Consider the following 16,000-nt stretch of genomic DNA (forward strand, 5'->3'; position numbering starts at 1 on the left):
ATTTGTCCAGTATTTAAACAAACCAAGGATTTCATTTCTTGATTTTGGGCATCATCATCTAAAGCGCCAGCTAACTATTAGGATTCTGGCTTGATTTAGAGAGGTTGAACCAGACCAGGAAAAGATGCTCCAGAGTTTAAGGTGCTTTGACACTTGTTTGCACAGGCACCATAATCAGTGACAGCACATTAATTTTTGGCTCTGTCCAGGGCTACATCCTTGTACAGAATAAGACGTCCAGCCATGGGGCAGCATTGGTTTGTCACTGTGATCCACTGCTATGATGCAGAGTTTGGGAGCTCCTTGTCAAAAGGAGCAAAACCACGTATGTTAGCATCTTAGTGTGAGTGTGAGAAGAAAACCACAGATATCATCCCAGAAACTTCCAGAAAAATGGAACAAGAATCTGCTAAAAATCAAAACTATGGATGTCTGTTTGGCAGTAAGGAGGACAATACATGGGCAGTCCTTCATCCTCCTCAGCTCACTGACACACCATGAGGGAAAATTACATTGCTCCAGTCCAGCCAGGTCTTGGTCACTTACATTGTTAAGAGAGTCTGCAGTGACAGTGGGTTTAGAAACTAAGAATTAGAAGACTTGCCAGCTTTGCTCACGTTGGCCAAAATGCAGTCACAAAATGACAAAACCTATCACCAACCGCTTGCCTGGTCTGGATTTCAGCTCCTGAGGTTCATTCTGCCTCTCAAGAACAGACCAGCCACCACATCCTTCAGTGACAATGATTTATTCTCCCTTTATTACTCCTACTAGAAAAGCCTCCTGCCAAGGACACAGTTATGCTCAATATTCTTTAATAAACATCAGATAAGTTTACCCCAATACATTAATAAAATCTAAGCAAATCAATGACAAAAAATAATTCTGCACTCATCTCCTGTTAATGCCTGACACCTATCTGCATGGAGGCTCCTAATTCCTCTGGTTCCTGTGTCAGAAGTCACTGAAGGTCGAATCCTGTGTCTGCAGACCTCATCTGCCCAAGGTCCTGTGGTGAGGGATGCCACTGAAAGCCTCAAAGTACGTGGCAGAAAGGAACACCACCACAAACGTGGATGAACAGCACACACGCCCCCACACCATTTAGTGTCTATCTTTGCCCTCCACACAAAGCAGTGCCGTGTCACATCACAGGACAGGGCGAGTATCTCGCATTTGAGAAGGCGTCAGGGGACAGACTGGGTGCTGAGCTGCAAGTGCACAAAACACAGTCCTACGGGAGTGTGAGGAGAAAGCTTAATGTGCAAGTCTCACAGTTGGCGTGTGAGACGTGACAGCTTGATGCACACACGCACACACACTTTCATGGGTGGGCGCACGCGGGCAAGCGCAACCTGTGCTGGGAGTGTGAGCTTCCCCCAGCACACAGCCTGCTCAAAAGCACTCGAAAATACTTAAGCAGAAAATAACACCCACGAGCGTGCCTGAAGCCTCCCACCTTACTGTGCTGCATGTTACACACCAGCTTCTAAAGCTCCTGCTGTAACAAGATAGCCTCTGCCCTTGCTGTTTCCCTGCTCACCTCCCCTCCGTGCGTTGGGGGCAAAAAAGCAGGCCAAAAGGGGACAAGGACAGAAAGTTGTGAAAGAGGACAAGAAAGCAAGAAAAGCAGGGAGGGAATAACGGGATGAAAGAGAACGGCAGCAGGAGGGAGGGAGCCAGAGCAGCTGAGTAGTTTGTCGCAGCACTGGCAGTGCAGCCCATTACAGGGAAACAGCTTTTATGCAGCTCTGATAATCGCCCTCTGCCCACTGCCTCCATCTATGCAGGAAACCCCCTGCCAGCAGCAGGGATGGGGACTGGTGGCCCGCCACCTCCCCAGAGGTGTTGGGCAGCCACAGCCCAGGGCACAGGCGGGAAATGGTGGGAAGGCTCCTTGCTGGTGTGCTCCAAAAACCCCAGCACTGAGCATGGGCCAGCACAGACCCTGTGACCTCCCATGGGCACAGCGGGGGCCCATCGAACGGCTGAGGGCAGAGGTGTGGCACGGTGCTGGGCATGAGGCCCGGCAGCCAGCTCAAGACAGACGAGCTGGCTCCCATGTACCTACCATACAGACCACCTGGAAAAAACAGGATGGAAAACTCATGTATATGAAAATCCTGGCTGTAGACACACTTGGATGCAGGGTGCATCTTCATGTCAGTCACTGCTGAGAAGGAAGCAGAAACAGCATCTCTCTCCTCTAACACAAGGGTAGTGGAAGTTTTGGCCCTCCCAAACTTATCCACCCTGTAGAGAATCCAGTTGGCCTCATGGACACAGCAGTCCTGGCCAAGAGAGAGACAGCATCCTTACAGAGGGCTCCAGGAACAAAACAGAACAAAACACCCATGCACAGCATCCTCCACCTTGCTATCACAACTGGCTTGGCTAAAACTCCTAAGAGACAGCTGCCCTGGCTAGCTGTCCAGACCAGGGAATGCCAGCTCCAGTCCCTGCTAGGGAGACAGATGACCAGGCAACTTGTCTCCGAAGAAGGAAATCCATTCATAGCCCTACATTTTACAAAACTGCAGCCTGCATTAGATGCAGAAGTACAGTGAGAACGAAGCAGGACTGTGAATGCAGCTTCCAAGGTCTCTTTTCTGATTGACCAGGTCAGGATTTTTAGCAGAAAAATGTTCATAATGCTATCTATTCACTGCCTGCATCTCCCCAGGCTAGGTCACGGTCCAGATGTAGCACTTGTTTCTCTGACAGAGGACCTTCTCCTAATCACAGGCAAAGTAAGAGTGCCCCATTCCTACTAACATGTCCCATACTGGTGACCCACATTTCTGTCCTACCTTGAAGAAACTGCAGGGTAAATGGAAACCCCCAGAATGCCTCACAGGTTTTCTCTGAGAAATCTCACCAAGAGACTGCTCTTTGTTGCGTAAGCAATACCTTGAAGACTCTTCTCATCAGGGAAAAGAGCTGGGAACAGAGAGCTGCTTGTATGCATCATGCCTAGGAGCACACCACAGAGAAAGGAAGCATCTCACGTACCAAGGATTACCAAGAATAAGCCTCCTTCAGGAAGCACTTCAGTTCACAAAGGCTGTCAGAATGTATATGGTTCTTCCCTCCGTCCACATGGACATCTCTTCCTGCCTCAAACCCCGTTCCCAAATTTCAGCAGGACAAATAATTCTCCATTGGCCCACAGCAGGGTTATCAGACCCATGTGGTTTACCTAAACCTGGGGTAGATTGGGATTAACACTGATTATTAAAATTGTTCCATATGGGCCACAATGGACGTAATAACTGTCAACTATGGAGAAGATGCACCTCTGGGATAAAGCACACACTCAGCAAGCAAAGCTGCAAGGGGAAATTTTTTAATTTACCCTTAATGTACAAGCAGACCTGGCTTCTCAAGTAATTTTGATGCTTTTGAAGGAGCCTTTACTCACAGAGACCTTGGCAAAGAACTGCTCTTTAGAGCATAAGACATGCAAGGTATCATAAATTGGCAGATGTTAATCTGGTCTTAAAAATAAAGGAATTAATTTAGCAGAAAATAAATACCAAACTTAAAATATACTGGTGAAAATTTCAGTATATGTTACCTGGTGACAGACTTGGTGACAAAAGACAAGGCCACAAAAGACAGTAGGGTAAGTGGTGGAAGCCATTCCTCATATGAAAAAGCCCTCAGAAAAGTAATTTGAACTCTGAAAGGCAGACTTATAGCTGGAAAAATGTGAAATTAGGATTAGGAATGCAGAGAGAAAATTTGAAATGTCGTTAGTCAAAGACACGACAAACAAGTCACCAGAAATTCCTGGTGATGAGTGCTGCCTCCAGGAACACTGCAGACACAGACATCTCACAAAGGACCTCAGGCTGGATTTCGCCCAGAGGACAAGGCTAGAAGGGCTGCTCCTCCTCTCACCTCCACACCAAAGAACACTCTTGTGCAGATGAGCAGGAACAGCTCCACACCACGTGGTGCCCACTCGTGTCCCACCTACTCCCAGCCTGAGCGAGGGAGAGGAGGCACCTTCTCCTGCTGAGGCAACTCCCTGCATGAGGCAGGATGCTGACGAGAAGCCTGGCCATTGCTGCTTCCAATGGAGGTACACTCTCCAAGATGGTAGTTCAAGAAAGACGTCTCCAGAAAATACCTTGAAAACTTCAATCATAAAAAGTACAGATTAATTCAAAAAGTACCTGAGATGCTACTAATCGTAATAAAAAGGGATTTGCACATTAAAACTGTTAGCTTCCAGAGGAGTGAAGAGGAACAAACGTCCTGCTTTTAAGAAAAATCCAGAGTAATTTGGGAAATTATAGTCCTGCAAGCTTTTATTCTATGTAAACTAAATTAGTTGAGGCAATAATTATAGAGAGTACTAAAAATCATCTAGCTAAATGTGATATGACTGAAAAAAGCCAACAGAGATTTTGAGAGGAAAAAAATTATTCTTTACCAGTTCACTAAAATACTCCGAGCATGTTAATGCAATGGTCAATAGAAGAGAAAAGGGAGATGTTTATTGGGACTTTCAAGTGGTTTTCAATAAACTCCTCCACAAAGAGTGATAAGAAAACTGAGTAATTATTGGAAAAGATGCAAAAATGCTCCTTTATGTCACTTGCTCATCGTACCCCATTCCCAGCTCAGAATTCCCCTGTCAAGCTCAGCACTACCGACAGCAGCAGTGGGTGATGCTCTAGTTAGGACAAGGCTGCAACACTTAGTGATGGTTTTACCACAGCTTCATTTCAACCTGCCCTGAATTCTTTTAGACAAGGTGATGCTGCGGAAGCTACATTAGCACTTGCAATGTTGTTACTTCCAGTGAGGCCAAACTAGCACTGGAAACACTAAGAAATGTGATGAAAAGGGAAACATGTACAGGTAGCACCCACAAGGCAGAAGAGGCTCTCTACTATAAATGGTTTGACCTGCATCACTGTAAAAAACAAACAGCAGAGTGTCCCATTACATCAATTCTTACACCAAAGTTTCATTTCCCTGCTAGTGATCTGGTCAAAGGACAAAACAGTGCAGTGACAAAACTTCCATGAGATGCAACAGAAATTATTCACCACTATAGAAAAGTAAGCCCTACCAAGTTCCTGCCAAAGACAGGTGAACTATCAATAGACTGGCAGATCATCCTCAGCATAGATGGCTGCACAGTCACACATACTGGAAGGTGCGATTTATCCTGCCTGCACACACTGATGGGCTCTAAATTAACTGTAACCACCCAACACTTGCATCATGCCATAGACGGCTCAGTGAAGGCACCTGTTCAGTGCACAGTGGGGGTCAGGAAAACCCAGGCAAGCTGTTTGACTGCGTTAAGAAAGGAGAAGAGAAAAACATCAAAATGCCACTGTAGAAGTTGAAAGCACAACCTCAGCTTGGATTCCGGACATGCCATCACAAAAAGAGGCGCAGAAGAAGACGACAGAGAAGGACAGGGAAAAAATGATCACGCACTTGAAAAGTGTCCTTAAAAAAAGAGATCTGAAATGTTAGGAGACTGTTTATATTAGAGAGAGTTGATGCATTAAGAGAGAAGAGTTATATGAAATAACAGAAAGAAAATCTCCCATTCCTATTTCCAGTTCTCACAAAACAAATAATAGGACATTTCACAAAGCAACAACCACTTTAAAATTGGGGCTTTTTTATGTCCCATTTTGCGCAGTACAACATTAACCAGTGGCACTCACTGTCAGAGGATAGAGAAGCCAAGAGCTTAATGGAATTCAGAAAAGCTTTAGACATTTATGATAAAACAACCATACCTGATTTTATATGGAGCTTTTCATCTCTAAAAGTGCTTTTACAAAGCTCTTTACAAAACTCAGGATCCCTATCCTCCATTTTACAGATTCATAAGAACATTACACGTAATAAAATGTCTAAAAGGTTTTAAACATTTTTGCTTAAGGCATCAAGACAAAAATTACCCTATTGATCGGCCACAGTGAGAGATAGAATGCAAATAGTGTGCACTGATGCTTCCAGCATCATTAAATTCTTTAAAAAACCTATTTGGTCTATCCAGCTCCCACATTCCAGTTAAATCGGTTACCCCTTCTGCTGGGGTTCAACCTGCTTCCAAGGATCTTCTGTATTTACTAAATTAGCTGCCATTGCAAGGGCTTGGAACATCGGTGATGGACTCTTGCTTTCTTCACATGGCACAGCAGAATTGTTGCGTGCAGTCTTTCATGCTAAGCCTTTGGTCTGCTGGGAGGTGTCTTGTGGCACGCAGTGTGTGGCAGCATCCTGAGCATATATGCTGTCAGTCATCCTGGACAAGACAGCTCTGCCAGGGATGCCTGCGGTGGCAGGGGGCTGGACTGGGAGAGCCAGGCTGCCCCTTGGACTCCATGCAGAGGGAAGAGAGGATGCCCCCACACCTCTGTAGCAGGTACCCCCAAAACATGGTAAGTCAGGGAGGGAGTGACATGTCAGAGAAGATAGGGAAAGGATCTGGCCACAGTCCTCTTCTTTTCCACTCCTGATCATGACAGGGCCACACGCACACAACTGGTAGAACTACGGAACAGCCTTAGATGACCCAGGACAGCACAAAGCAGAGAGGAATGAAAGAATGTCCACCTCAATTTAACACAGTGAGAGACTGAAATCAAGTGCCATGACAAAAGGTCTGTGATGATGTTTAGGGAGAACACAGCTCCTGGTGAAGTGAACAGGGTATTTGGGTGCTTTAAAAACAGCAACATAAAACGTAGAACCCACTGCAATGACAGCGTATTTCGTCCAAGGGGCTGTTATCTCCTCTTTCAACAAATCTGAATAGTATACAGTTAATATAAACTACTATAGACTTCACTAACACTGTCAGCCTGGTAATCAAACTGACTGACAGCAGGGGTTCTGCAAGGAGACACACAACTCTAAATGGAATTTTTATTGCCTTCTTTTTGTACTATCTTTCCTGCTTACCTTTTACAAAAACTCATTCCTATGCACGCCAGATATTTCCCATCCAAATGCTTCCTGATACCCATACTAACTGATCATACTGCTAATCACGGACAGATCCACGTCTTTGAAATCGGAATAACTCATGGTGCAATGTACCCCACTATCTAATAATTCATTATATTTGTAAGTTATGTATAACACTCCTAAAGATTTGCTTATGGGTGTCTGCCTACCCATATGAGAGCAGGGCATTTTAAATGTTTCCACACAGGCAGGTACATTGTTACCTTTTCAGACCTATGCTTTTTAGGTAGTTCCCCTTGGTGCAAACCCTGGTTAAAAAGGCGTCCTCCTAACTCTCAGGTTTGACTTCCATAGCTCAAAATAGTCCTGGCAGATCCCAAAATGCTTCAGAAATTCTGGCACAGCGGTAGGTTCCCAGTGGGACAGCCAGGAAGTGGGAAAGCGAACTTTATAGCTTGCAGAGGGTGACAAATGGAGATGACCCCTTAGACTACAGCGACAATTTCTTAGCTTCTCAGTTTCACAAACATGGGAACAAGGAGTCACACAACTAGCAGGATGGCCAATGGACTCTGTACAAATGGAAGGACGTATGCAGTGCGCCTGCATCAGACAGCTGAAATCTGGTACTGATGCTGGGGCCTTGTATGACCAGTGTTAAAGGCAGCTGAAATTAAAGCACACATATTTCATGATTTGTACAAATCTTCCCTGGAGATGAGGAGGGACTTTTCCAAACCTGGCCAACCCATTTCATGCTGAACAGACGTGCCAGTTCCCACCCTCCGAGTCATCAGTACTCTGAATTTCCACACACAAGCACACACAGACATTGACTGCCACCTACATTACACATACTCCCAAGCTCTTCCCGCTAATACCCTGACTTACAACGTGGTTCCTAACAAGCCGCACAGGTGACTAAGGGGTGACTTAGCAACAAACCCCTAGGCTGAGATGCCACTTGGTTCAGGAAACATTTACCCTGGGCTGAGGTCCACCTCTTCAGCCAGTCACTTCCCAAGCTGCTCTCGAGAGGAGGACGCAGTGTTGCTTAACTGCAGCGTGGAACACCAGCAGTCACCTTGTTGAACCCTGCCCTTGCTGGCTGCTGCATGCACAACCAGCACCAATCACCTGCTTGTGTTCCATCTTCATTGTGCTCCAAGCTTGGTCATTTGTGCTCTGATTATCTCTCATTACTGACGACCTTGCTGTAATGAGTTTTAATCTGCCTCGTATTAATTAGAAACATTTTCATTAGCCAGCTCAATTTTAGGTAAATAGCTAATAGAAGCAACTGAGCTGCAATTAGTTATCTGTGGGGCAGTTCAGGAGAAAAATCAGAAGGGAGTAGCTGTTTCCCCTCTAGACACCTCTGTGATATAATGCACTATTCTGTCTAAGACTCCTGAGCAGGGAGAACAAGGAGCCCAGGGAAGGGATGCTCAGAGACAAGGGGAAAATAACATGCTAAGATAACTGGGAAAGAGCATGTCTATGGCTATGGCATCACCTGCCTATTCTCTCCTACTAACAGTTCCAGATCAAACTGTTGAATACAGGAATTTGAGAGTCAAGCTGAGTCCTTTACACTTACAGACATCACCTCCAGTGAACAAGGTTCTGCTCTTGAAGCTGTTTTACCCTGAGGGGAGCCCTCTCAGAAAGACAATACCTATGACTGCACAACAAACGCCTCCGTCATGCTGGTTCTCTGTTGGGACATGTACACTTACGTGAATGGTGCTTACACATGAGGATAAGATCACATCAGATTTTCATGAGGAGGAAGGACCAGACCTATGTATATGGAGGTGTATAACACTTGCAAAGTCAGCAGGTTCCCAAAAGTGCCCTCAGTGCCTTGTTGTCCTGATAGAGTTGGTATACAAAGAGATTTGTGCTATGCTTCACTGCAGAGCACCCATGGGGGAAAGGAAGTCATTCAACAGGACAGCTACAGAAGGCACAGAGACATTTACAGAGGCTGCAGTGAAATTAGGCACGTGTCTCGATCCATTGATCACAGTGCCTGCAGCTCCTGTTACAGAGACAAGTGAAATGATAATAAATTTGACACAGCATCTCTCAAAATCTTGCTAACAAAATTAATTCAGCTCAGCTTGGATCAGACCACATAGGATAGCAGTGAAAACATGCAGAGGGATATAAAGATGCCTTCTTATATGGCTTTGTATTTAGCTGTGTTGGGAGGCTCCCAGCCATCAGTCCTAGTAAGTCCTGTTTTATTTGGTGTTTGCAGTTGCTATAAGGAACAAGATCAATCAAGATGCACATTGCATTCAGGAGTGTTCCCTAAACAGGAGCTGCTGATACACCCTATAGAAACTGTAGACTATTCACTGAACAGCAAGAGATTATGTTGTGCAGTAAAAAATGAAGGAAGAACAACAACAGCTATGTCCGTGTAAGAAGACCCTGGGAAGGCAGTAACATGGGAAGTGAGGGCTGGTCCTGGGCCATGGGTGGAGGGAAGAGCTCAAACAAGGCCACAGTAGGAATTAGCCGTCACTGAAGCTCATACAGTTATGGCTATGCACAGGGAGGCTTCACATGGCGGAGAGGGGTGTAGAGATGGTCTCTTCACTTAAAAAAAAAGGTCTGAAGTCACAGATAGAGAGAGCAAAACAAACAAGCAAGAGTACATCAGGTGTTACTGCAAGACAGAAGAACAAAGATGATATAAATGAGGAAACTTCACAATTTGTCCTCAATAACAAAACTAGATGGTGCCAAGAAGGCTGACTTGGTAACATTTTCCAGCTACTCAAGAGATCAGACACTGTAGACAGGAAGGGAAACGTACAGGGTGTTACTAGAGTTAGTGAACAGGTGAATGATGAGATGAAATGAGTATCAAGGGAATCTGTTCAACGCTGAATATTCCTGGCCTTCAAAGCAAAGTGAAGGATCCTAGTAGGAGGGGTGAGGATGGACATCTGTCAGTCTTTACCCTAAGTCCCCGCTCCCCATCCTGCAGTACAATGGAGCCAGAAAAACCATGGTTTCCACAGGAAGCACCAATAGACAGAAGATACATGGAGAGACACACTGAAAGGCAAGCTTTATCAGGGTGGATGGCCCAAGCACAGAAGAAAGGATGGAGAAAGCTCAGGTAAGTCTCATCTAGTTCAGCAGCTGAGAGTCAAGACAGAGTAGCTTCACACAGTCTGCTCTCCTCGTGTGGGTGTGCAGGGAAGAAGGAAGCACAGAGGCAGCCGTTGCAGCTGGAGGGGAGAAATCGTCACATCTACTCTGTCAATGCCAAAGAATCTGGGCTGACATTTTTCTCTTCCCAACAGTCGAATCCCACCCTACCAGCTGCACGTCACAGCTGACCTCCGGTCAGGTCCTATCTGAGTCAACATCAGGCGATTAAACTGTGCAACAGCAGCTTCTCCCCCTTGTCCATATGCAAGTTCTCTCCTGGCAGGTCACTCCAATGGCTGGGGAGCAGAGAAAGTGGGCTCCCTCTCTTACAGCAGATGGGCACCAGCATTTAGCCTGGTCACAGAACACAGAAAAAGGGGTTTCCAACTGCAGCATCTCTAGAGATCTCAATACATCCCCTTGCCAAACTGACAGAGGCAGATTCCTTTCCCCTTCTTCAATCTGAGAAGATCTGACCTTTAAAGTACAGTCCTCTTCCCATAGGAACAGGATGCCTGAAGAGGAGAGAGACAGTAACACATGAAATACCTAGAAGTGATTAAATTGGATTGACGAGGAAGTCAGGAAAGATAACAACCATGGGAATATGCTGTCAATTCCAAAAAACTGCAGTGACTGTCACAGCACTACACCCAACAGATGGAGTATGGCTGTGGTGCCACTAAGTCATCATCAATGGCAAAGTGCAGTTCTAGTTTAAAAAGTGCCTATGTTGGGAAAAAAAAAAAGAAGAAGAAACGTCCCCTTGTTACTCAGCAGGTCTGTTCCCTTCTGGGTATCAGAGTTGCTGACTTCAGTGAAATATGTGTGTATATATATATATATATATATATGTATATATATTAAAAAATTACTCCAGCTTTTTCATTCAGTTAGCACCACACAGCTCCACACCAAGATAGGCAGCTGGTGTCTATTCGCATCCCAGCAATGTCACCACTATGGGAGACTGAGCTGGTGCCTCTTCTGATTCATGCAGAATCAATAGACTTGTTAAAACACAATTAGAAGGTCAAATCCTTCCCTGAAGCCACTCCTTTTCTTTCTCACTGAAAACAATAGGTTTGTGCAGGTGCCAATGGAAGCAGAATGTGGAAAAAATGGGCTTATGTGGGTGCCAGTGAAAGTTGCATTTGGTCTACTGAATCCTTATGGCTGCTAGGAACACAAACAAGAGGGAGAACTTACATTGGCTTTGAGGATGACACTTAAAATAGCATGAGATAGCAGTTTAATAAAGTAAAACATACCAATATTTGGCATGGCACTCACTGAGATGAACAAAAGAAGAGCCCAAGTGAGGCTGTGTATCGGTTATTCATTATCCAAATTAGATTAGTTTTGCTCCCACAATAAGCAGAAGGAATTACCCCCAGCAGTACCAGAAGAAATTGTCTTTACTGCAGCTGGTATCGCAATGAACAATATTGTACATGCCTCCCCTGCATTTGCCTGTTGCTCACCAAGGTTGTGAAGGGAATAAAACAGAGATCATCTTTATATACAATTACATTCAACACTTTGCCCTTTCCCTTGCTGGTTACTGACTTTTCCCTCTCATCTAAGAGATGAATGAGCATCCACGAGGCAAGGATGCTGCATTTGTAAATGTCAAACATATTATAAGAATCTAGGGTAAAATAGTCAGTAAAGCTGCTGGATGTCTTGTCTTATCCTAATTTTAAGAAAACAGAGTGTCCCTCCATCTGCAGGCTCACTATCAGCCATTATTTTATTTACAAGGAATTGTGTGCAACAGGAAACATCAGTGAATGGGGAGTTGAGCACACAGCCAAGAAGAAAAAGAGCAGAAAGCCTCCACCTCCAGGTTACCTATCCCATCAAGGATCAAAGTGACCAGTCAACAGTCTTTAAGAGTGATTCAGCCTAGGAAATTATAAAATAGATTCCTGCTCAATTGCCTGTGGAGGAATATCCCTACCCTTATCCTCCACCCTTCCACTGAAGCAAGTACAAATAGCAGGAAATGGGCTTTATCAGGTGGAAATCTAGGGTGGATATTTTCTTCATATATGAGATGCTGATTACCACAGATCACCTGTGCAAGTACCCCAAGGGGCAGGGTAAGGAAAGTCTGGTCCATCACTACCCAGTTGTAACTTCTTTGTGGAAAAAAATGCAAATTGGGCAGTGCTTGCCACAATTTAGAAAAGAAAGTGCCATCTAGGAATCCAGAGGTTTCAGTTTGAATCTCACAAGAGCAAAAGTCAAGATTTCTTTGTCAAAAGGGGGAGAATCTGGTGTAAGAGACTAACACTGGACAAGAGAAAACAAAGATGACGCTGCAGTGGAGATAATAGGCAAGAGACAATCTCCATCAACATGCTAGTCAAAGACAGCCAATTTCTAATGTTGACTAGAAGGTAAATAGTAAAATCAAGACAAAGGCAATCAGTACAAAACCTGACAGAAACGTAATATTGACAAAGATACTCTAAAGCATGAGTCCTTGCTAGCAAAATACAATCACTGTTGATAGTTCCAAAGACAAAATTTGCATGCCAAAAAGGACCATAGAGAATTAGCACTACACAAGATGGGTGTGAAGCAAAGCAATAAAAATAAATCAGATGCTAGTAATCCAGAAGTAATGCTACCAATGACTTCTAGCCTCAAGAAATTATTTTATTAAAGCATTTACATACTCCAAACAAAGATACAGAAACCTCATGAAAAAGGCTGAAGTCACAGTGAAAAAGGGAGTTGATGTCTGCAGGCAGGGGAAGGTGGAAAATGGGATAAATGTGGTCTTGGTTTGGTCTCTGGAAAAGAGTGAAGCTTCACTGTTCTCTAATTAAGAAGACCATGGCATGAAAGGGCGCTGTGCAATGATTACCACAGAGGACGTGTTCTTTTTCTGGGCAGGGACAGAACGCCATATGTACAAGCACTGAGCTGGAGGTGACAAACTCTGTTTAAACACCTGCTTGACAACTTGAGTGAGATTTCAGAGAAGGCAAAGCTGATAATTTGAACAGGCCTCCTCCAGGAGGCTTATTTAAATCTAGATATGCCTATTCTGGAGCCTAAGATAGACTCCTTTTTAATCGTGTGCTCATCAACCCATAGTAGCCAGTCAACTATTAGACACATATCTAACTGCCTCTTTGAAAGCACAGTTACCAAGCCTACACAAACTGCTGTCCTGACTGCACGTAAGTTGGGTGAGCTTCTAAACACAGCCATGAGTGATCCAGCTATCTCAAACTCCTTCTCCCCTGGTCTTTGACAGACACTTCAGTCACAGGGAGCAGGGTGTCTCAGCCACCTCCACTACATGAAGGCAGCTGTCTATGTGCCACACCACAACAGTCCCCAGAGGGCACCCCACAGGAATAATTTGGGGCAGGTAGTCTTGCAACTTCCAGGGGGACACAGGCACACAGAACATCATTGGCCACTTGGAACTCAACCAGCATATCAGATCTGACCTCCCTGACACAGGGAACCCTTAGTGGCTGTAAAGCAGTCTGGATAATGACTTCATGTTTTGTTCTAAAATCCATCAAATCCATAAGTCCTCACTTCCAAGCCTTCATGATGCTGCTCAACTGTGACCCACACAGAAGACATTAGTCCAATACCAACCATGAAGACCTCCCCTCCATATGGCAATGCCCAGACTCAAAGCTCATTTCGGCACATGATATTGGAAAACCAAATGCTGAGTAAAAGCAAGCTTGGAAACTCACTCTGTAGTCTAGTCCTATTTTTGCTAATCCTTCATCTCCAATAAAATATGTGTTGGCTTACAGGAAAGTATGTGTTTCTAGCTGTTACACAGGAGCTGTTAGATTTTACTATTCAGTTGCCTGAAAGAAGAAAAAGAAATCTCCTCTGTTTGCCTATTAATCTGTCATGACGAGATTCTTCATAATTAATTTGTCCCTAACGGTTGTTTTGTAATGGTAGCGAGAGAATATTTCAGGAATGGTAATTACCTCTGGTGTCAAAATGATGAGGAAAACAAATGTTCAACCATCAACAAAATGCAGTGCCTTTTGCACTCCCACCCGATGGTGGGTGACACCACTGCACATCAGAATTACAGTGCGGTTAATTACCAGGCATGTTGCAATTGAGAACTCATTTCCCTTCTTGAGATGAAATTTGTTGAGCAATGCATGTGGAAGGAGGGGCATCTGCCACTAGGATGAGTCGTTTGGGGAAGTCGTCTTATCTATGCATTGCTTCTTCATTGATTTACTACACATGTCAAACAATTACAAGCGGTGAACACTTTTTAAAAATATTTAAGGGAACTTTCCTTCATTTGCTACACATATGTCCCACCATTTCAAAGATTTTGCAAAAAGACAGAGTTTGACTTCTCTGTTGTTGATTTAAATTTAGTATCCTTCAAATAAAAAACACATGCCTGCATTAGTCTTTCAATACTAATATTAAATATAATGGGTTTCTAGGCTGTTCGTGAATGGAAGAATTCCCTGGGCTGTGAGCTCATCAGATTTCAGCATGTTTCAGAATGCAACATCTGATTGTTTCCAGAGTGAGATTTCCAGGACTGAAACTAAGGCACACACAGTGTGGATCTCATCTCTCCAGGTGAGGACCGAGCTCTGCCAGTGCTGGGAATCCTGCTCCAGAAAGGGACTGGGAAGGGGAAACCTGCTGGCTCAGCTGCCACTGACACAGCTGTGCAAAGCCACAGCTGCCCTGCCTGGGGCTGGCAATGAATCCACCCAGTGTCTGAGTCTTGATTTTCTCAGAAAACTAAGACTGTGGCAAATCTTTGCCACATGAGCTGCTAATGAATGCCAGAGCTGGTAGGGTAAGTCTGTGCCCAATCCGGCAGCAGCACAGCAAGGGCCAGGGAGGTGGCAGCCAGGGCTGAGGCACCAGTGGGGAGAGGAAAGGGCAGAGCTGGGGCAGGCTGCAGGAGAACCAGGAGGGCGGGAAGCTCATTCAGGCCCAGCACAGGATGGCAGCACAAGTGAACAGAGAGGTCGGCTGTGCTGGGCTAGTGTGGGCAGCTGCCTGCATTCACCCAGGGATGCACCAGAAGAGGTGCATGCATGACGCTGGTTTTACCTGCATTTTGCTCAGTCCTGAGCCACATTACCAAGCACTCGCTACAGTAAAATCAAAACATAGGTTTAAAAGAATCAAACATCACCCTCACTCCTGGCACAGACTCAGTCCCAAGCCTGCGGCCTCTGGGGCCAGTGGAGGTTGAGGAAAGCTGCAACTGATGTAACCCTGTCAGTCAGGGAGGCAGGAGCTGGTATAGCTCTTGGGAGCCCTTCACATGCATCAGGTTGCAGACACCTCTCATCTTTGAGCACTCAGCCCAGTACAAGCACCAGCTCAGAGTGAGGAAAGCACAGTTCCAGCTAACGGCCTTGCTGTTTCTCACTCCCCATCGCTCAGGAGCCATCATTTCATTAGAACAACGTTCCCCAGTCAAGGATCACCACTCCATACATTGGCAGTGAATAACTCCCAGTTCAAACTGTCACAACAAAACCTCAGCTTACTGCAAGAAATAGAAGCAGAGAAGCTGTCCCGGAGAGGAAGAGGAGTCACAGAACAGGCAATACCAGAGCACTCCAGAGATGAAACAGCTCCTGCTGGGCTCTGGAAATGCCCAGCTGTGCTGCCTGACTGTGAATACAAAGAAAAGGGCCCAAGGGAGGAAACTGTATCTTTCCCTACTTCTCTTCACACAACAGTCCTACCATAAACAAATGCGAGTGCAAAGCTGCTGCCCTTCAGCAATCCTGCAAAAAACAACTTGTGTTCAGAGCAACCCTACAATAACAAACAGGCTGCACTGTTACAGAGTTCACAGGCAACTCAAAACGAGTACATT

The 16,000-nt window shown here is 45.1% G+C and overlaps 1 protein-coding gene across 4 annotated transcripts in view; it reads right to left on the bottom strand.

Annotated features, from left to right (window-relative positions):
• Positions 1 to 16,000, bottom strand: part of ADCK1 (aarF domain containing kinase 1) — an 80,437-nt gene that overhangs the window by 49,618 nt on the left and 14,819 nt on the right. The window lies entirely within an intron of this gene.

The sequence above is a fragment of the Caloenas nicobarica genome, chromosome 5, assembly GCF_036013445.1.
Source record: "Caloenas nicobarica isolate bCalNic1 chromosome 5, bCalNic1.hap1, whole genome shotgun sequence".
In the NCBI taxonomy this organism is placed as follows: Eukaryota; Metazoa; Chordata; class Aves; order Columbiformes; family Columbidae; genus Caloenas; species Caloenas nicobarica.